We start from the raw sequence: 5,414 nt of genomic DNA on the forward strand, positions 1-5,414 counted from the left end.
AAGGACAAGTCGTCACAGAATGGGGGCATTAGGCAGCTGGCTCCCTGTGGTGGAAGGTAAGCTGGTTACCTAGGGATGCTTGCTAGACTGTAGCAGATCTCATTAATCCATGCCAACATATGCACCTGCCTTAAAAAGCACGCAGTTATTGGGGGAGCAAAACAATCAACAAAGTATCCAATATTTAAAAGTTGGCATTGCAACATTAAAATGTATTTTATGATCCCCTGTCAGAGTAGAGAAACAAGCTGGTATCGTCCGATTGCGCAAAAAACTGTGATGAATGCTGAAGGTGTAACTCCACCCTCTGTTTAGGGAGAACAAGGTACAGAAGATCCATCCAGGCATAAGTGAGAACATTGAAGAGGAGGGATTGTGCGCTCCTGCTCTTTCCTCTTCATCCTCTGCACCAAGAGCACTGCATAGCACAGTGGCAGGAGGAAGCTTATTCTACATAAATGATGGATTAATTCAGGGGCAGACAAAGGGAGCCTACAGATGCAGTTGCACTCTAAATGCTATCACTCTCAGCCATAGGTGCCGAGGGGCCCAGCTCTTTTCAGAAAAATCAGGGGGTTGAGGAGGCCAAGTGTGGTGCAGCTTCAGTGGCTGCTTCCTCCTCCTCCTCCCCCTGCTGTGTAAGGGAAAGATGGGGGAGAAGCAGCCCCCAGGCAGTGGCAGTGGCAGCAGCAGGAAGAGGCCGAGCACCAGAGAGGAGGAGCTGTCGGCCATTGAAGCTGCACTGCCGTCATGTTTGGCTCTGCCCACTGGATCCTCCTGACATCACGATGTCACATGTGCAATGTTGCATGTGCGTCTTCAACACACACAATATCTCCCTCACAAGTTGGTGCTTCTGCTCTAAAATATACTTGTAGTTGAGTGTTGATTTCATGCTCTTTATTTCAGCTCATGATAAACAGTGAGTGAGTGCTTTCCTCCAAAACCTCTGGCTATATATACATTATTTACACAATGGGTCCTGTGTGATTGGCTGATTCAACTCCCCTCCTGAAGCCTGATTGGACTGTTTCTGCAGACCAATCAGGTTGCTGCCTTCCTAACGGCCTATTGTTTTAGGATCAAAGCTCAGTACATAAAACTTCTCCTCTAAGTTCCAGTCGCACCCAGGAGGTTAGCATTTGTAGTCCTTGAGGTACGCCAGCCCCCTACGTATGCATTGCGACCTGGGGTGTTCCTTGGTCAGGGGTCTGGCTGTGGCTCATATTCCAGGGCTACTGGCTGTGACAGGGCTGTTTGGTCTGGCACAGCCGGCCCACTCGGTTGCGGCTCTGGTTCCTGTGGCTGCTTGGCCCTGGGGGTCACCTCTGTGCTTATTGGCTCCGCCCTCTCTTGCCCTCTCCCCCTGCTCTACAGGTCTCACCACCCAGCTATCCCCTTGTCAGGCCCTCCTCCCAGTTTTCTCCCGGGAACTGCCACCGTAGCTGATTGCAGTGGCGGCGCCAGAACAGCCCCCCCCCCTCCGTTAGCATCTCGTATGACACAGGACCAGTCGCCTTGGTGACTGTCACGGGTACCCATGCCGGGCCTGCCCCAAAATTCTTTGTCTACACAGGGTCCCAGGCCTCGAAGGTCCAGGGGGCCCTGCTTTCCCCCATTGCTACCTCATCCTGAGCTCTGTCAGGATGAAGGTGGTCCACTCTAATTGCGAGGCGCTGGCCCATGAGTAGTTCCTCTGGGCTCCGGCCGGTCATTGTGCTGGGGGTGCTGTGCTGGGCTAGAAGGAATGCTGTGAAGCCCGGATGCTAGATCATAAATAATTGTCTACCACTGAATTAGACCTGAATTTGATGATAAGTGAGATTAAGGAAAATATAAACTTCTTGGAGAACTGCTAGATTCTATTCAAATGAACGGATATAGGATCGTAAACAAGATGATAATTTGCTTGAAAAATTTTATAATGTTGTAAGTGGGAGCGGGAGACGTGAGGGAGTCCAAAGAAGTGATGAAACTATGTTATGGAATAAGAAATGTTGTTTATTATTTGTATTTTAAAAACTTTAATATATATATATATATATTACGAAAGCAAATATATATATAAAGGAATGCTGTGAAGCCCTTGTGTCATGTGGCGGAGGGCGTCCTTGGTGGTCCACACCATGCGCTTTGCTTGGCCATTGGTGGCGGGGTGGAACGGCGCCGAGCAGACATGGCAGATGGCATTTTGCACTGTGAAGGTCTGGAACTTCTCTGATGTGAATGAGGTTCTGTTGTCCGAGATGAGGGTGTAGGGGAGCCCGTGCATTGTGAACAGCCTCTGTAGTACCCAGATGGCCGCGGCCGTAGAAGTGGACGGTACCTGGGTGACCTCCAGCCATTTGGTGTAAGAGTCCACCACTATGAAGAATGTTTTTCCCTGGAAGGGGCCAGCAAAATCCATGTGCAGTGCTCGGGCGGACTCCCAGAACTTAACTCCTGGCAAGGGCCTTCATTCTCACTACCCCTGGATGTGTGTCATGTAGGGCCATGAGGACCCTTTGGCAGAAGAGCTGGGGAACAACCACCCTGCTTCCCCATAACAGGCAACTCTTGTGGGCCGACAGTTCATGTTTGCGGGTCATGTAGGTGGCGATTTCTGACCCAGGGCGATTTCTGACTGGGCCATCCCCACCACACCAAGTCCAGGACCCGGGAGATGACCCTATCTCTCATGGAGTGGTGCACTATTTCCTGTGCCTGGATGGGGTGGTTAGGAAGCAGCTCCAGGCTCGGACTTCCGGGTTAGCACCTCCGGCAATGGCTGAATTCCTCTGATCGGGAGGAATTTGCCTCGTGGAAATCTGGGTCTGGGTCTGGCTGCCATGGCGAAGGCGGAGAACCACTAAAAATCAAAGGCGGGTGAAGCCTGTGAACGTGGGATTCGGCTGGCACCTTTTGCGCCTCCCCTACTCGCAGGGAGACCCGGTTTCAGGGATCCGGAGCGACGTGGGGTGAGCGGCGCGGTGCTTTGAATTGATTGCTTTTTTCACAGAGTGAAGCTGCATTGCTGTTGCTGGAGAGCGCTGACTTTTTCCTGTGGACAATTTGATTCTAAACAACTACCCGTGAGTAGAACAGAAAATTGGATTCTTAAACGTCTTAATTTGGCACCGAAACGGGGAGGCTCTAAACAGGAAGTCCGCCTTCCCCTTTTGTAAATAGATTGAAGCAAAGAGCTTGTAAGCTAAAGTCTTGGAAAGTCCTCTGTAAAGGATTAAACTTACATCGGCTAAAATCATTAAACCCCCCTTGGAAGCAGGAGAAGAGGGGGAAAATTTTGGATCGCGTAAGCCTGCAGGAGAGAGGGAAGAAAGCTAAATTACCACCGCTCTGAACCTGGAAACGGGCTGCTAGCAAGACCGACGTTTTGGGAAAGTTCATTGTTGTTGACAGCTAGTTAAATAGGAGAAATACAGGTAAGAACCAGGGATTGACCTTGGATTGGTTAAGAATGTCGACAGAAGAAGCCTTAGTGACTGCATTTTGTAAGATAAGTGATTCATTGGAACAGCTCCACAAGAAGATGGACGTGATTACTATTAAAATTGATAATTTTGGACAAAAAGTGAATATCTATACAGAAACTATTCAGGAATCGACACAGGAATCTATTTTGATATGGCAAACTGTGGAGAACGTGAGGGAGAAAGTTGTCGTTGTTGAACCTAAAGTAATACAAGTGGAGAGGGAGAGAGCCCCAGTTTTAGAGAGGCAATTTGATGACTATAAGTTGTTGCCTTCTATGAGTGAATTCAGAGAAAGTCAGATTCTGAGGATTGGAGCCCTGCTTGGACCGGAGATCATCAACTTCCTTAAGGTCCGTGTCAAGATTATGTATAGAGTTGAACCCATGTCAAGCTCCATGCGGCATGAGGCCCCCTCTATCTGTACCTCTACGTAAATTTTCTCTGTGTTGGAATGGGGCAACTGGTATACCTGGCAGTCCGTGATCTCCATTGAGTTGCCTTGGTGTGTCGGGCCCTGCGACCTGGGGCTATTGGGTTGGTCATCTGATGCCTGGCATTGGGCGGGCCGAGCACGACACACCCGGGTGATGTGTCCCAATTTTCTGCACTGTTGGCACTCTGCGGTCTGGAAATGGCAGGTCCTCTGCTAGTGGCTCTCCCCACAGCTTGCACAGTTCCCCGCTGCTGGCCAAGGCTGCTGTGGTGGACGTGCTGGTTGTGTGTGCCACTGCACTCAGTGGACGTCCTCCCTGTCGTATTCTGAGTCATCAGTGAGGCCTTCGTGGTGGACCCTCAGTTGGGACAGCAGGCTCAGCCGGAAACCTTGTGCAGACCTCTCAGCAGCTTTGGTTGCTAGGGCCTCCTCCAGAGTGACCTGGAATGTTAGGTCCTTCTTGGCATAGAGGTGTCGTTGCAGCTTCTCATCCCTCAGGCTACCCATGAGGCAGTCGCGGAGCATGTTCTCCAACTCTTTGAAGTTGCAGAGCCAGGCGACCTGGCAGAGGGAGGTCACAAACCCATTTATGGTTTCCCTGGGGGCTTGCTGCTTTGTGTAGAAAGCGTTGCAGCAAGCTACCACCAAGGGCTGTGGAGAAAAGTGCCTCTTCAGCCATTCCATGATTGTTTTGTAAGGGACGGTAGCAACATTTTCGGGTGTGAGGAGAGCCCGGGTTATCTCGAACATCTCCTCTCCGCAGATGCTGAAGAATGTTGCCCTCTTCTTGGTGTTCGTCATTGCTTCAAGGAGGAACTGGAACCGGGGGGGGGGGGTGCCCTTCCCAGTCTCCTGATGCTGGGTTGAACGGTGAGAAGCTGTTGTCGGTTGCCATTCTGGGTTCCTTGGGTCCCAGAGCTGAAGCCTGGATGCACAGTGCGATGCAGCGGGGCAGTGTGCGGCAGTCAGCTCAGTGGGATCCCGTCCTCCTTGCCAGTGAAATATACTCGGAGTTGAGTGTTGATTTCATACTCTTTATTCCAGCTCATGGTAAACAGTGAGTGAGTACTTTCCCCAAAAACTTCTGGCTATTTATACATTATTTACACAATGGGTCCTGTGTGATTGGCTGATTCAACTCCCCTCCTGAAGCCTGGAGTGGATTGCTCCTGCAGTCCAATCAGGTTGCTGATTCACTTCCTCCTGGAGCCAGATTGGGCGGCTCCTGCAAACCAATCAGGTTGCTGCCTTCTAGGATCCTACCTGCCTATTGTTCTAGGATCCAAGCTCAGTACATAACATGCTCCCAGGCACCAGGACCACTGGCCAGGGATGATGAGAGTTGAGGTCAAGCAGCGTCTGAAGAGCACCATGTCGGCTACCCCTGGAAAAAGCAGTAGCTCAGTTGCTCAGTTGCTAGAAGCTGTTTAACCCATTTTCATTTCATTTTCATTTCAGGAAAATGAAAACAAATAGCCCTAAATCAAAACAACTGAAAAAGCAATAGC

General features: G+C 50.4%; 1 long non-coding RNA gene across 1 annotated transcript; it reads right to left on the reverse strand.

The window, feature by feature from the left end:
• Positions 1-885: 885 nt before the first annotated feature.
• Positions 886-5,201, reverse strand: LOC309340350. Its single transcript, XR_014155951.1, has 2 exons — positions 5,104-5,201; positions 886-1,060 (listed from the first exon to the last, which is right to left on the reverse strand). It is a non-coding gene; the product is annotated as an uncharacterized lncRNA (long non-coding RNA).
• Positions 5,202-5,414: the final 213 nt, after the last annotated feature.

Source organism: Podarcis erhardii, assembly GCF_964252035.2.
Source record: "Podarcis erhardii genome assembly, chromosome: 4".
NCBI classification, from domain to species: domain Eukaryota; kingdom Metazoa; phylum Chordata; class Lepidosauria; order Squamata; family Lacertidae; genus Podarcis; species Podarcis erhardii.